Source organism: Alligator sinensis, unplaced genomic scaffold (genome assembly GCF_000455745.1).
Source record: "Alligator sinensis unplaced genomic scaffold, ASM45574v1 scaffold60_1, whole genome shotgun sequence".
Classification (NCBI taxonomy): Eukaryota; Metazoa; Chordata; order Crocodylia; family Alligatoridae; genus Alligator; species Alligator sinensis.
Window position 1 is genome coordinate 3,373,242 of NW_005841858.1, and position 17,903 is coordinate 3,391,144.

Here is a 17,903-nt window from a genome sequence, read left to right on the forward strand (position 1 = left end):
CACTGATCTGTTAATAACATTTGCAATTTCAGATTAGCAATATTTGCAAAACCACTGATGCTACACACTTCAGTGAAAGCCTACATGCGCCATTTGTCATTTGCAGTGCTACAGGGCTTTCACTCAAAAAGGACACTCCTCCAGAGATACAGATTGCACTTTTGAAAGAGCCACCCAGATACCACATGAAGAATCGCTGCAGTACAAAACTAAAATCCCCACGAATCACACACCATTAGTTATGACACCATCCTTCTCTGGAACTTATACAGAAAATTCTCAAACACTTGCAGCCCATACTAGAAGAAGACCCGATTCTTAAAGAGATCTTCCCAGAACCACCCATCCTAGTCTTTATATAAGCACCGAACCTCACCAATCTCATCAGCAGAAGCAAACTTCCTATGGCCCAAAGCACGCTGAATGGATCTAGACCATGCTGGGACAAAAAATATAAAACCTGTCAATACATCTCCACCACTCCCACAATCACTACACCACACAACAGAATGATCACCATTCCTGGATCTTACACTTGCACCTCCAGAAATGTAATATATCTCATTCAGTGCACTAAAGTCCCTGGTGGAAAATATGTAGGAGAAACCAAACAACAACTGCATACCAGAATGAATGCACACCAAAAATATATCAAAGACAAAATCACCCAATTACCTGTGGATGTGCACTTTTCACAAGACAACCACTCATTCTCCAGTCTTTCAGTTCTAGTTCTCAAAGTGGATTTACAAAACACCTTTTGTAGACAAGCCTGCAAACTTTACTTCGTAAATCTATTGGATACAAAAAATCATGGACTACATATACATTCTAACCTGCCTGCCATCCAATAACCCCAGGTAACCTGTCTGCATTTTACCAACTACAGTGTATCACCCGCTTTTCATCCACCACCTACCTGTCTCACACCTATTGTCTCCCTTCTCCTCTGATCGTTACTGCCACACGTTTACATTTCCACAGACCTGCATGTTGCATATTGGCTTCTGTTCCATCCAGGAGAACACAGAATACCAGCAGACTCTCCCTATACCTGAGGAAAGGTGTTTGTGCCTGAAAGCTTGCAAAGAACAATTTTTCCAACTATTTAGTTGGTCTAGTAAAAGATATCACATCTACCCAGAGAACCTTGTCTGACACTGATACATTGACATCCTATATTTTCTTAGTCATTAAAAGCTAAGAGAATACCAAAACCAGGAGTGATATATTGGACTCGGCCTCTGTTTGGATGACAGACTTTATATAGTTGTAATTTAATCCCAGTTTCTTCTTGGGATCATAGACGATGCATAAAAGGGGCCTGGGGGGGGGGGGGGGCACGCACCTGAGATTAGCCACCACCGGCTTCTACGGGTGGTCACCACTCACCAACCCCCCCTTGCTGCTGCCGGCATCTGTGGGCAGTCGCCACCACCACCACCAGGGTCTGCGGGCAGTCCCTGCTTACTGCTCACCACTTCCCCTCCCCCCTGCCACCATCACCAGAGTCTGCGGGCAGTCCCCACTCACCGCTGCCACCTACAAATGGTGCCCCCCGCCCCCCCGTTTCAAGTTTGGGGTGGATCTATGCCACTGCACACATGCCATTACCTTTCTGCCTTACCCCAATAATCTGTGCAGTTCCATCAAAACTCTTTCAACTTGAAACATGTAGTGTGCCCAGTATCCCAAACTGTATAATTCTGTATGCCTCTTGTCAGTGTTGTTCCTTCAACTTTACATCAGGTGTAAAGCCCACCAAACTCTCCCAAAATAGCCATTACTTTCCAGAGAGTCTCATGATCAGGAAACTATAAGGAATTTAGTTACTTAGAGATTTATTTAATCCTTTTCCCTTTCTGTCTATGCTAACCAAAGATTCAGTAATACTCTTACTATTGAAACATTATTAATATCTTTGTTGCACATCTTGGGATTTTATGTATCATGTCGTTATAATTATTATAGATACAGGTTTGAGGTAATCCATTTGACCATACTGGAACTTCTTGCATAAAACTCTTCTAGATTAATATTTTAATAATTTTATTTTGACTTGCAAATTAGAAAGTAAGCTTGTTCCACAGACTCCTTTTTTTAACAGAGCAAGTACAAGGGACCTGAATTTTCAGGACAGACTTTAACATTCACATTTTCAAAAGTGATTTGGCGTGACAGTTTTATCATTTCCAGTTTGAAACTGGAAGGTGGATTGCCAAAAAGCAAGGTAGTTTCCACAGTCTTTGGTCACTACTGAAACGTTCAACCTAAATTAATTGTGGTTTTCTACTGTCTTCCCCCTTCAGCATTCACATTGCCACATACTTTCAGCTTTACATAAACAGCCTATTCTAATCAATCGGGCCAGACTCTTGGGGCTAGCTGTTTGCTTCCAAATTCACTTGAGGGACCTACAAGGGCTTACAACTTCTGTACAATTTTCAGGCTATAAGAGTCCAGCATCAGAGGGGCAACCTTGAGGCTTCTCTAAGTTGAACCATCTGATAATAGCCAACAGGTCATTTTATCAGCCAGGAAACCACAAGAGTTCAAGGTGTACCCTCTTGCTGTAGTCATATAGCCTATGCATGGGAGGATGGTATCAGGACTGGTACACTGATCCTATACCACATAAGAATTCCCAGATGGTAGGGAGATCATAAATTGATCAGTCACACCAGTTTTAAGCCTTTTTATGCTGCTCAGGTAGAACAAAAAAAAGTCCTAACAGACTGGTGAATGTGGCCCTCCATCCTTTCATGTCCCATCATTTCTTTCATTTGTTAACACTAGCATGTGGTTATAAAACCTTTATAATTCAAGTTTTACCTACTAGAAAAAATATTAGAAATGTAATAACTACTGAAGATTTTTAAGCAGACAATTTAATATGCAACTATGAGTTCTATTCCCTGGGTTTCCCTTCTAGGTACTTATGGCCTTTAAGTTCTCTGAAATATAACAGAAATGATAAAAGTACAATATTGCCTTGACTTTACTCTTGTGTAAATTAAAAAATTCCTTTCAGCAGTAAGTACGCACATATGAATTCATTCTGATTTGCTAGAGAAGGGGGTACTTCTCTAGAGGTTCTTACGAAAAAAAATAATAGTAAAAGGCTCTGTGTCACATAATTACTGTATGTGGAGGAACACCTCCCAAGAAATACTTGGAAATAATTGCAGAAATGCATACCATACACTGCTTATTGTGTCCCTGTGCTGTGTTTAGAGCAATAAAACATAAACATTTCTATTGCTTTGCTTATAAATTTAAAAAAATGAAATTTCACTCCACTGTGGGTACTTTATACATTTGGTTTATTGCACAAAGTGTATACAAATACAGTTCTAAATTCAATATTTGTATTGTAGATGAATTTCTGATTATAACAATATGGGAAATGTGCTAAAGAGAAAGGAAATGCTATTCAACAACTACACAAGACAAACTTATTTTGTTCCATAAATTATGCAGTTCTGTGTTTATGCAGTTAAGTTAATCCTAAAAAATTATTCTGTATAAAGGTATTGAAATATTATATAGTGCATTGGGACAGCATCTGTACATTTCCTTCTCTTCAGTACTGCTGCTTTGGCCTTTAATAGGAAAGAAGATGTTTTTTCATAGAACTGGGTTTAATAAAAATTTGATTTGGCATCTGCACTGTACAGTCCCACACAAGGCCCAAAAGGTTGCTTGTTCTGGGGCTCGTGTGGGTTTCAACAGCATTGAAACTGGACAGATTTTTTATTAAATTCTGGTACAGGAAGAAGAGTAGAAAGTTGAATTTCCAGCACTAATATGATTTTTATTCATTTTCCCGTCTGTTAGTTTTTGCACTTATATTGTGAGTTTCATTTCTAAGAGCAGTTTGATGGACACCATGCATTTCCACTGCTGCTCATTATCTGAGAAAGTCCAGTCTTTCCAGTCCCTTCTGTCCTATATAAAATAGGATAAACCTTGTCCCATTTCTTACTCCAGAAACTCAAATAAAAAGTCTAGAAAGAGGGAAATAAATATGGAAAAATGGCACTGCTCAGAAGCAATCTTTTTTATTTCTCTTAATAGTTTTATAGTTATCTTAATTTCTGGGCATTTTGCCAGATAGGAAGTTGAAGTTAAAAGCTTAATTTGTTGAGACTACAGTATCTAGCAGCCTTTGTGTTTGCTTCTATTAGTTACAGTAACACCTGGAAACCAAATGAAATAGGCCCCATTGTGATAGGCACATACAAACACCTGGTGAGAGACTGTCCCTGTCCTGAAAAAACTTAGATTCTCAATAGCTGGTGGAGAAAAAGCAGTGGAAGAAATTAATTATATCCCCCATTTAATGGATAATGGAGAAAAAAGAGTTAAATGACTTGCTTAAACTCCCACAGGAAGACAAAGGAGTGTTGAACCTAGAACCTCTCAGTTCCCATCCTTTGCCTCACGCACACAGCCAGTCCATCTCTTGCCTGTCAGAATGGGGAAGGACAAAAGAAATGAGCCACCTTGAAAAGATTCAGAAGTTCAGCTGCTACACACACTCACTGTGTTAATTGCCCAATGTGAATACATTGGTCCTGTGTGCCATCCAGTGTGTGGGCTTCCTGGCTGTTTTCACATTTGATTACTGTTAGCACTAGATTTATGATCCAGATACCTTGTTCCAAACCCACAGGCCAACCATGATCTCTCTATTCAATAATAGGCAAATTTTATTGATACAGGTAAGAATAATGCAAACAATTCTATATCTACCAGTCCTAGAGCTATCACACAGGGAAGGTATGTCTGGCCAGTACGCAAAAGCTTCACCCTGAGGTTCTCTCTTGAATGTCAGATGTCAGCAGCCTTGAGGTTGAGGACTGAGGCACACCTCTCCCTGTCAGTGAAATGGGCTAGTGGTGTGCCCTCTGTCCATGGTGGACTCAGGTTCCACTCTTGGGGATCCTTTTCTGCTCGGAAATCCCTCCTTTTGTATTCTTTCTTCCCTCAGATGACACTTTATTCCTGGGCATCGTTGACTGGTTTCCCTGCGATCGTCATACCGTTCACATTCTGTCCTGTCAGCATATTTCTTTGTTCTAACAAACCCATCACATGCACACATCTTAATTTGGTTATTTACTGGGCCTCCTAATTTGGTCCATTCACCAAAACTGGAAATCCCAGGGACTCTGCACTTGGGCCCTGTGACCTAATGCCACCTTATCTCATGTTATGGAACAGAATGGTACATGTCTTCAGTTTCCCAGCCTGTGTATGCCTGCTTGTTTGTTGGCCTCAGACAGGGTGTCTACTGGTTCCAGACACAGTAGCTGTGTGTAGATGAAATGATGGGCATGTGTGCACGACACTTTAAAATGGGTTAAATGCTTTTCCACCGCTTTAATGGTGTTGGTGTTTGCATGCGTTGGCGGCATATTGTGCAGTAATTCCAGCCACTGTAGCAAATTCAGCAGCATAATGCATTTTAAAGAACTTGGGGTGCAGCAAACTAAAACTCCTCCAAGAGTAGCTTGGGGACTCTGCAGGAAGCCCGTGCAGGCATCCTGGCAGCAGCCCAAGAAGGCAGGCTCCACAAGAAAAAACAAACGGAAAGCCTAATATTTTTTGTTTTCCACCCCCCGGAGCCTGCCCACCTGCCTGAGCTATGCGGGGGCCTGGCGATTCCCTCCATGGCTGCAGTGTCCCCCGGGATCACCCAAGCTGGGTGCCTGCAGGTGGGTGCCTCCTGGGGGGTGGCACCACTACCGTGAAGGTAAGCACCAGCCCCCGCACAGCCCAGGGACTGGTCTGCCCGCAGCTCACCCTCCCCGCCACTGGAGAGGCAGATAAGTTTGAGTGTGTGCATGACACAGGGATTTAAAGGGCCCTAAATTGAAGCTGAAAGGAAACTTTGTCACAAACAGACTTTTAGAAATCAATTAATCCTTGCCATTCCCCTGGGCCATTGCTCTAATGCAGTATCTACTTTACCTACAAGCCAATTCCCAAAAGAAAACCTCTAAATACCATTTTCTAGCTTTCATTTAGCAGCCTTTTTTCTTTAACAGGAGAATCTGTGGCAGTAGAATCCCTGCCAGCCCATCTCAGCCTGACTACTCTGGCTTTCCAGTTTGGTTCAAGGCACAACTCTAGTCAGGAACTTGGCTGACTGTGGCTTAAACCTTGAGAGGTTTTCTATTTGACATATGAGAAAGATAGTTAGCAGGGAGGGGGACTATACTTTGTTGTCCATTGTGGGCAGTATTGATTCTATTGATTTGGTGTGTAATGACCGCAAATGCTACAGCAATGAGTACATAATAAATTCAGTATATAATAGATGCATCAAAATTGATTTGCTGGTAATAGTACTTTGCACTTTTTTGCATTCTGGAGATCATAGTGGTCCCAATCAACTTTTTTATTTTTCAGGTTCTGGACCCTAGTAAAGTATAAAACCTGTTTCATGGATGAGTAAAATCAAGCACTAGCAGGAATTCTCATACTCCAAAATGGTGCCTACATAATCCACCCCTGTTGCTCTGGAACAAGTTGCTCCAGGGTCAAACTGGATGCCTTTAAGTCGGCAGGCCCGGATGAGCTCCATCCGAGGGTGCTGAAGGCACTGGCCGACATCATTGCAGAGCCACTGGCGGGAATATTTGAACGCTCATGGCGCACGGGCCAAGTCCCGGAGGACTGGAAAAGGGCCAATGTGGTCCCCATTTTCAAGAAGGGGAGGAAGGAGGACCCGGGCAACTGTAGGCCAGTCAGTGTCACCTCCATCCTTGGCAAAGTCTTTGAAAAAATTATCAAGGCTCACATTTGCGAGAGCCCGGCAGGACAAATTATGCTGAGGGGAAACCAGCACGGATTCGTGGCAGGCAGATCGTGCCTGACCAATCTAGTCTCTTTTTATGACCAGGTTATGAAATGCCTGGACACAGGAGGAGGGGTGGATGTCGTATACTTAGACTTCAGGAAGGCCTTCGATACGGTATCCCACCCCATACTGGTGAACAAGTTAAGAGGCTGTGACTTGGATGACTACACAGTCCGGTGGGTGGCGAATTGGCTGGAGGGTCGCACCCAGAGAGTCATGGTGGATGGGTCAGCTTCGACCTGGAAGGGTGTGGGCAGTGGGGTCCCGCAGGGCTCGGTCCTTGGACCGATACTCTTTAATGTCTTCATCAGCGACTTGGACGAGGGAGTGAAATGTACTCTGTCCAAGTTTGCAGATGACACAAAGCTATGGGGAGAAGTGGACACGCTGGAGGGCAGGGAACAGCTGCAAGCAGACCTGGACAGGTTGGACAAGTGGGCAGAAAACAACAGAATGCAGTTCAACAAGGAGAAATGCAAAGTGCTGCACCTAGGGAGGAAAAATGTCCAGCACACCTACAGCCTAGGGAATGACCTGCTGGGTGGCACGGAAGTGGAAAGGGATCTTGGAGTCCTAGTGGACTCCAAGATGAACATGAGTCGGCAGTGTGACGAAGCCATCAGAAAAGCCAATGGCACTTTATCGTGCATCAGCAGATGCATGACGAATAGGTCCAAGGAGGCGATACTTCCCCTCTATCGGGCACTGGTCAGACCGCAGTTGGAGTACTGCATGCAATTCTGGGCGCCACAATTCAAGAGGGATGCGGATAACCTGGAGAGGGTCCAGAGAAGGGCCACTCGTATGGTTAAGGGCCTACAGACCAAGCCCTACGAGAAGAGACTAGAGAAACTGGAGGAGGTGAGACTGACTGGCCTATAGTTGCCCGGGTCCTCCTTCCTCCCCTTCTTGAAAATGGGGACCACATTGGCCCTTTTCCAGTCCTTCTAGAAAAGGACCTTGCCATGAAGGTGCTTAGATAAGCATCTAGATGGGGTCATCTAGATCCAGCACTCTTTCCTGCATATGCAGGGGGTCGGACTCGATGATCTATTGAGGTCCCTTCCGACCCTAACATCTATGAATCTATTAATCTATTATGGGCAGCCCTTGACTTACAATGTTTCGAGTTACAACATTTTACACTTACCTTTATAAATTAACACCCTGTTTCAACTTTCTGACATCAGTTTCGACTCTACGACGCTTGATCGAATGTGATGCCACAGCAGCATCTGACCCTAACATCTATGAATCTATGAATCAAACTAGGCCACACCTTGGTCTTCTCATGTCCTTTTATGTACTCATGTGTATGTGTCTGTGGAAGCCTGAGCATTCATGCTTCAATTAATGCTGTAGATAAGACAGGAGACAGTCAATTGCTTTGTGATTAGAGATATCTTCATGAAAGATAAGATCATAAACCACATGGTTATTCCAAGATTTATTCACGTACAATAGGATTTTCAGAAAATAGCCAATTAATTTATAGCACTCTATGTGCCCTGACCATCTGTTCAGTTATGGTTGCAGAGCACTTTCTGCATGCTTACTGCACAATAAGTGGAATTTCTTTACCTGGCCATAGTGGCCCATTCATGGGTGCTTAGCAGGACAGAACAGAGCGTAAGTCAAGACAAAAGTGAGTAGGCTAGAGCCAGACCAAAAGGGGACAAATCTTTCTCCATTTCTTTCCATTGGATATATTATGTCCATTCTATGGAACATCCTGAGTGGGAAGTCTCTGATAACTGCAGATAACCTGGTTTGGGTACCAGAACTAGTGGGGCAACATTGAACCTCTACTCAAACGGTAGCAGTCTCTCATGTATCTTCCAACATTTGTTAGGTTGGGAGATCAACCTCAAAGCTTGTTTCTGCAGGGATTGGTGACACAACGAGGGGGAACATCACAATAAGATTGTAAAAAGGATTTCCTTCCTAAAGAGACCTTTCAGAAGAATGTACCATAGGCAGGGCCTTTAAAATGATCAGCCCCAGTTGATCATCTTCAAAGGAACCTTTTAATGTACCTTTCTTATACTATGGACTATAAAATCTGAATTTAAACTAACACATTTTTAAAGTAGATTAAATTAAAGTTGTTATTTAACAGTCAGATCAGTCCTGTTATTACAACATCTGTTTGTAAATACAGCATTTTATACTCTTTATGAAGAGCAGTGAAGTAAAATTTGGTTTGAGGTTTCATATTAAATTAGCATTGATTTTTTTTCTGTTCTATTGCCAGACTAAGAAAATGTCTGCAGTTAAAACTACTTTAACCCTGCTTTCAAGTGTACATATTGTACTGAATTTAGAGCATGGTTTGCTTATCTTCCTTTTTAAAATTAACTAAAAATCAATCACTTAAAAGTGACTCGTGCACATCTACAGAAAAAAATCATTGCAACTTCAATATCTATTATGAGGAAGCATCTGAAATGCCCTAAATGTTACTACAAACTATGAAACACTGAATGCAGTGGTTTGAAACTAACTGAGCGATGATTCATTGCCATAACAATTATCAAGTTTCATCATTATCAGCAATCCCTCACAGTCAAGGGTGATTGTCTTCTATGATCATCTCATCTGTGGGTCTGAAGATGGTTGACAAGGCCAATTTGGGGTTGACAGGTTCTATTGCAACTCAGACATGTTTCCTTGTGGGGTGGATGGTTCTGGATTCCTGACTTGGTCCACGTGAAGGGAGAAGTGTTGGGCATGGAGGAGGTCCTGGGGATCATAATCACCCGATACTTATCTCAGGTAAGAGGAGCACAGCTGGAGCCAGGAGCACCCCGCCACAGTAAGTGTTCCATCCGGATTGGTGGCAAGGGAGCCTGGAGCAGTACTTCCGGCCCTGGAGAGGGGCAGCCAGGGCGAGACTACAACATCTAAGAAGGGAAGATGCCAGAGGGCTCTCCTGTTCTTGTTAGCCTGCAGCAAGCTATAGTGAAGGGGCGCATGATAACAGGCATGAGTGGTTGGAGGGCCACCAACAAACTTGAGGATCACAACAAAACACCGAGGAAGCTTGACTGAAAAAGGATTGAATCCCCAGGCTGAGGTAGGTAACTAAGGAAATAGGTGGTGTGCAGCACAGGAGCCCAAGCCTTCCATGAGCGGGGCAGTAGAGCTAGCCAGCATGAATTCATCTCTTAAGTAGATTTTGCATTTGGGACAGCTAAATGAATTGATAGAGGGGATCAACCTTGAATAAATGCTTGGACTTAAGTTGATTTCCATGGTTTGGGGTTACTAAATGAATTGATAGGGTGGAATAAACCCCAAATGAATGTTTGGCCTTGAGTTGATTTCCATTTGGGACTGCTAATGAATTGTTAGAGGGGGATAAACTCTGAAAGAAGGAAGGCACTTCAGCTGATGCACCTTCTGAGATGGTTAAGGAATTAAGGGAATTGATTTAAGTAGATTTACTTTTGAAGGCTATTAGTTTATTGATAGAAGGGGATGAACCCTGAATGAGTGGGAGACTGACCAGGATCCTAGCAGTATAGGAAAGACCACCATACATGTAACAAGGGGTCACAGCCCAAAAGAAGTAATTGGGTAATGCCTAGGATGTGGCAAGGGTGAGGTGTAAAGGGAGGCAGAGCCCCATGAAAAAATGTCTTTGAGGGGCAGGCCAAGACCTATCAGCCAACATAACCAACTCTCAAATTTAAACAAGATCAAAGACATGGCAAGCGAGAAGGATAACACTGGAGAGCAGCTGTTATAGCAGGAGCATTCAATTATTTTGGGCAAAGGGCTGCTTACTGAGTTTTGGCAAGCCATTGAGGGCCACGTGACAGGCAGCCTGGGGCAGATTAATATTAATTTTCTAAATTTTTTAGGGGCCCCGCAAGCCGGATAGAAAGTCCTGGCAGGCCGCATTCGGCCCACCCCTCTGTTGTAGTATCGATCCCCGTCCTGATTTTGTCCTCTGGTAAGACGTTGGCCCTAAGCCATACACTACCTACCCCCAAGAGTTCACAACATGCTGTTTCTGCTGTTCCTGCTTTTCTGTCTTCTATTGTTGTGATGTTTCAGAGTACTGAGATCCTTGCATAAAACTCTTCCTCCAATTGGGGCAGTCCTGGGCAATAGCTTCCCATGAGTTGATGTTGATGTTGCATTCTTTCAGGCTGGCCTTGAGAATAGCCTTAAAGCACTTTCTCCACCCTGCTCTTGAGTATACGCCTTGACTAAGCTGGGAGAACAAATTATCATTAAGTAATTATCAATTATTAATTAGCAATTACCAAGCCTTACTTATCAATTATTAATTATCAAATTATCAATAATTATCAAGTTTACACCAAATCTGACCATGAAAGTACCATTTTAAAGTAGAGTATTGACAAGTAGATACTCTTTGGTATTAATTGATGTAGTTATGTAATAAACAAATGGAGCTGCTGTGAACAAACAAAAAGATAGTGAGCCATATTATGGAAAAGTGGCAAATAAAGTGCAAATTATGAATGAGATGAAAGCACTTCAAAAAGGAAATAAACCAAAGTGCTAATGGTATTGTACAACACTACTTCCACAAAGCTTTGATAAAACACAGTGTATTGATTAGAGTATCAGAACTGCTAATGAAAGTCACTGTTTCTTTTTGTCCTATTGACATGTTTACAGAAGCATTTCAAGGTGTATTTGCAAATCTAAAAGAAAAGTAAATATGTATTAACTTTTCCAGGAAAAAAGAAAATAATGTTTTTCTGCCGTATGATCACAAACTTCATTGAAATTAACATTTTGGACCCAGACCTGCTCTCCGATATGCAAGTGTAGCTCATTTAGACTAGTTTGTTAGAAAAGTTTCCTAATGGAAAATGCCTGGTCATTATGCAGATACATTTATTCTTAGCCTACATTTCTTTAGCCCTCCAAAGAAAAAGTTTTACTTTAAAATATGGAAATAATTCTATGAATACTGTCAAAATGTGTTTTGGAACCTTGCAGGTGTGTTACCAAATTTCAGCACCATTTTAAAGCCAAATGGATTGATAGAGATTTCTTGAATGGAATATTTCTACTGTAAATTTTAAGGGCAGATGTGAAAATGACACGGCCTGAATTAATCTGCCTTCTGCAGAGCTTAATTTCATTAGTTGGCATGAAGCCCCTGTTCTCAAGACTTTCTGCACCCTCTCAGGTGGCTTGGGAGACACTGTAGTATTTTATTATTGTGGCGAAATGTCTATTAGATTGTTTGGAAGAGGAAGGGAAATGGACTTTCTTGGAGCATGGTGACAAATACAGTTCCTGAAATATGCATTTCACTGTGTGTTTATTCTAATTAGACCAAGTTTAAATGTTTGTTTGTCTTCTAATTTTAACTGCTTGGAACTAAAGACAACCACGCTTCTGCAATATTTAAACACGTTCACTTGAAGCATGTGAATAGCTATATTAACTTTGATGAGACTAGTTATACATTTGAAGTTCAGTATGTTGGAGCATACTTGCAGGTTTAGGATTTGTAGGAAATCTCTCTAAAGCGGGGGTGGGCAATTATTTTGGACGGAGGGCAGCTTACTGAGTTTTGGCAAGCCATCAAAGGCCGCATGACAGGCAGCCAGGGGCAGATAAATATTAATTTTCTAATTTTGGGGGGGGACCCGCAAGCCAGATAGAATGGCCTGGTGGGCCACATCTGGCCCGTGGGCCGCATTTTGCCCACCCCTGCTCTAAAGGGACTTTAGTACCTAAAAATGCAGATGGGTGCCTACTGAGATTTTCAAAACCTAAATCCCCTTCAGCACCTGTGTTCAACATAGGTCCTTTGACCCTTTGAAAAATGTGGCCTCAGATTCCTGATCCTTGTTGACACATATAACTAAACTGCTAGACACTTGTTGGGCCAGAATATATCTATACAGAATACATGTCACTCACTGGTCAACTTCACCTGGAAAATTGACTGATCTTAAATTGAGAAACAGAAAGAAATATGCTTCCTACCTGCACAAACTGTAATTCCTCAGGAAAACTTTCCTTTGCAGGCAAAACAACTCCTTAAGATTTTGCCCTTCCTTGGAAAATTTGCAAGCTAGGGAAAAATTGTAAAAAGTTTCTGCAGCACTACAACTTGAAGCAGGATTAGACACTGGCTGGGAGGAGGAACTTTTCTTTGCCTACTTCACAGCTTCCACTTTTGGAGTCTCAGTTGAGGAAAATAGTTATGCCTGATGTAGCTGCATCCTAAGACTCTTGAGGTGGACTGAGAGATGCCAGGAGTCAGGAAGGGACCTGCCATTCTGCATTGAGAATATGCAGGAAAATCAACAATTTAGTGTTGTAGGCCTCAATGAAATTGAGACTTAGGCTTCAGTACTTCATTTTAAGCACATAGTTAAGTGCTTTGTTGGGTGGGGTCCATAGTTACTGGAACCATATCTGGAGGTGTTTAGGTAAATTTTCAAAAGGCTTAATTGTTCTGCACTGGCACTTAGGAGAAAATGAGACTGCTTTTATAGTAGAAGGTCCTATTAAATACTGGCAAGAATCTGCCCCTTGGTAATCTATCGCCACTTTTTTTGTCTATCTCTTTGCAGTGCCTGTCCTTTAATAAGCTTTATCAACCCTAATAAACATTTTACCTTCCCAATTGAAAAATGTATCATGTACACAAGTAATAACACCATGTTAGCCCTTTCATGAGTTTATCAAGCTTAAATGCAGCTACATGTCTTGCTTATTTCTAATAGAAGGATTGTTCCAGAATCTAATTCCACTGGGGTCTAGAAACAAATTTGGGATAGAAATCTTCCCAGTACCTCAATAGTGTAACTGGTTATAAAGCTCTAAAAGTGGATATCAATCACTGATCGTTATTACCTTTTCCTGCTATAAATAAATTAAGTGCCAACAAATTATTTTTTTTCTTCCAGTTTAATGATTGAATTTATCTGTGGGCATGTTATTTCCCCACCTGTTATTCCTGGATGTGTATTCTTTGTGGTTACAGATAGATAGATAGATAGATAGATAGAATTATTATTTCAAGCCAAACTCTTTCTCTCCTTTTGCTCATTTTCACTTATAAGACACAATTATTATGCAGCTTTTTGGAACTATTTCTGTCCAGTCTTATCAAAGCTCTCATGAGACAGGAACCAAGTAATATGTAGGCTAATATGGTCTTTCAGTATTAGGAGTGACAGATGAAATGTTGTAATATGTTTGCAAAATTAAATGAAAGGAGAAAAGAAAATTCTCAGATAAGTGGGTACAGGCATGATCCAGGCCACCAGATGTGGACTTGCTGCACAAAAAAAGCCTTACATAGTTTGGTTGAATTTTTTCCATATATATTACATCTCTGTAAGGATATAGATTATAGACAAGATTCATGTGCTGGCTTTTGTTTTCATTTTGATTTATTTATTATTAGACTAAGTTACTTTAAAATTCTCCTGTGAAAACAGCTATCCATTTGTAGCAGTAGTTATATTCTGTGATAAACCAGGATTGCATACATTGATATTTCTGAAAAATGGAGGCAGCATCTTTGTAGTTTAATGTAAATTGCTTTATTAAAAAAGACATTAAAATCTATCAAATGGTCCCATGGTCTGCAGTACATTCATGGTAGTCTCTTGAGTCTGTACCTTTGACATTTAAGGTTGTACTAATGATCAAACTATAGGCCTTGCTACATGTGCAAGTGATTTATCTAAATATGGATTCAGCTGCATCCGATTTAGATGCATGCCCATGTAGACGAGGGTGATATACGTTCATTTGGTCATGTGTTGTGTACCTCGTAGTGCCACTGGATGGCGCTTAAACGCCATGATGTTTTTTGCAGAGTAGATTCATGTACTTTGAATTCTCATGCTTCAGGTGGCGCTGTTCTAGACAGAAAATATATCTATTTAATTTAATTTAGCTTAAATTACTTGGCTTTAATTTAAATACTCTGAAAGCTTAAATACTTAGCTTTAAATAAATAAATTAATATTAATTTTTAAATATTTAAGATTTAAATAGTTCACTTTAATAGCTTTGCTTTAATTTATGTTTAATAATATGTATGTATGTAAAGTAAATTAAAACTGTCCTGTCTGTAAAGAATAAAACGAATTAGCTTGCTATTCTGAGCCTTTTTTTTTCTTTGTGAGGAGAGCGGGGGTGGGGGTAGGAGGGGGGTGGAAATGACCATCTCACCATTGTTTGTGGTCAAGGGGCTACTTGACTTCACTATGGTAGCAATTATCAAAGTTGATTGCTCACTAACTGCTTCTATGTGCCAGCCTTCCAGTTTCTGTCCATTTGCTTATGAATCTTAAAGTCTGTGTGGGCATTCTTATATTAGCTATAGCAGCCTATATTTCTAGTTATCATAAGGATAAAACTATTGTGGGTTAGCATAAAGGTAAATTTAACAGGGCATAATGCATAGGACCATAAACTCTCAGCCACCTCCTCACTGTAGCTTAGCTGAAAAAAATGCTTCAGGGTCTCAGGGGATTGTACTGAAGGTTAGGGTGCTGCCAGTGAAGACTGAAGGGCCCCAGATGACTTCCTGGACCCCAACATCCATGCTGCTACCACAGGCCCCTGGCAGTTTGGTGCCTGGCCCCCACCCTGGTTGTTAGTCACACACCTCGCCCACCACATTCCTCAAATACTGCAGTACTGAGTAAAGCTCAGTGTTACTCAGAAGTTCATTTTGAGGTTTGATTGTGTCTACAAACTGCTTTGAAATCCTTTGTCTTTTGCACTGCTGGGGTGCATGTTGCTGCTTTCCTTTATTCATTGAATCGCACTAGAAAACAATAGAGAAGAATTATACAGACAGTCTGTATACTTTTCTTCCTTTCAAAATAATAATTCCCCATACTGCACACTGTACAAGACAGATATTAAGACAAAATTCCTTCATTAGGAGTGCTAATACTTCCAGCAACCGACATCATTTTACCCCTCCAAAGAAAAAGAAAACACAGTCTTTTGCTACAACATAAAGGGAGTTCATACTACGATTGTTTCTTTACAGAGCAAAAAGCTTTTTCTTTTTCTTACCTTAACACTTCCTTCACTGCACTTAACATGGAGTCTGACTTTTTTTATAAGTATAATAAATGATAAATGGAAGTTTTGCCGATCCCATTGCTGAGACCATGACAGTCTTGAATTGTATCTGTATGCATACTTGAATTTTCAGTGTTGGCACAGGGTTGGTAGCAACAGAAAAGTTTTTATTTGGAGGATCTGAGTTTGCAGAACTTGCCATGATTCCTGGCATAGAACTAGCAGTTTCAATACATGTCACACTCCAGCTTAAGCTTGGCCTTTAAGCATACCAAATCCCATCCCCTCACCCCACCTCCACCCCAAGGATGATTGCTTGGAGAATGAGAGGGAAACCTCCTAGAACAATACATTGCCAATCCCACTATTGTGTATGTCAAGCAGCTACTTTCAGTGTGGGCAGATACCAGCTCCATCACACACCCAAGTCTATGCCCTGACCGAGCATGCCTGGTCTCAGCGCACTCTCACACCCATGTCTGAGCCATTATAGCTGCAGGACAGTCCACGATCCAATTGCTGAAACCTCCTCACTCAAGTCGCTACTTAAATTTTCAAGTTAGTAAATACCAAAGTGATAATTGAGTATTTGTACTTCTAGCAACAAAACCTGCTTTATCTATTTAACCTCACTCACACCCACCCACAACAAGGAAGCATGGAGATAAGACATTACAGGCTCTGGACCTACACCTGGTGGACAAAGTACGTAACTCTCAATGCAGACAGACCCTAAATCACATATGCGTGGTAGACATTACAAAACTAGTCGCAGAACCTGCTTCAACTACATCTGGTTCACCTAAACTACGTCCATCAAGCTTTAGCCTTCATGTGATGATTGGGCTCCTAAACGAGATTTAACCCTGTGCATGTGTATCATGTTACGGGTTGTAACACATTATTGGGTTGTAAAGTGTAACATCTAGCATGGGCTTATGTCAGCTATTTATATGATAGGAAACAAAGTATCTTTAGATTTACCATATATGTAGGTAACCATATCATGTCATTCCTTTCATAACTCTTGAGCTGTCTTAAAACCAATTATGTTTTTGACTCCACTACTCCTATTGGGAGGCTGTTCCAGAACCTTGCTACACTGATAGCTGCAAGCCTCCAGCCTAAATTTATTCATGGCCAATTTATATCCATTTGTTCTGGTGCCAGCTATATCCTAAGACTTACTTGCTCTCCTCTTTCTCACCAATATTTACTCCTATCACACCTCTATAAAGAGATTTGTCCCCTGGCGGCCAATCTCACTGACCGAGGGTCGGGGGCCTCAGTGGCTGATCTCACTCACCAAAAAACAGCCGTGCCACTTCCGGAAGTCCAGCTGCCACTTTTGGAAATGGCGCGGCCACTTTTGCCGGTGCTTGCAGGGTGGGCACTGATGCTCCCACCTGCCCCACTGCCCATCGCCTAAATAGGGAGCGTGGCCTGACAGGGGTGCACCAGTGCTCTGAGGGGGCGCACGTGCACCCCTGTGCACCACCTACGCATCGCCACTGCTCTTTCAGGTTAGCTATTCTGCCTTTTCCATTGTGTTCTTCTTTAGATGACACAGGGGGCATCTACACATCCGTTAATACGCGGTAGTTACTACACATTTTGTTTACTATTTACTTAATAAAGTACTTATTAAATGTGTGGTAACCACAGTTATTACAGAGTCACGCTGGCCACAGTTTTTTTTATGACACTTACTGTTCAGTAGCCTAATAACACTGTGCAGTAGCGTATTAGCACAGTTTTTGACCAGCATACTACTGTGCAGTGTTATTAGATTACTGAACAGTGTCATGTGTAGATGCACCCACAGACTATTTACTCAAATGTTAAGACCTTGCTTTTACTCATTCAAGCATGATTTGTCATCTAGTTTTTCATTCCTGAATTTTCAGAACTGCACAGAATAGCACTGGTGATGACCAAGGCAGCGTTCCCTCTGAGCTACATGGCATGCGCAGTC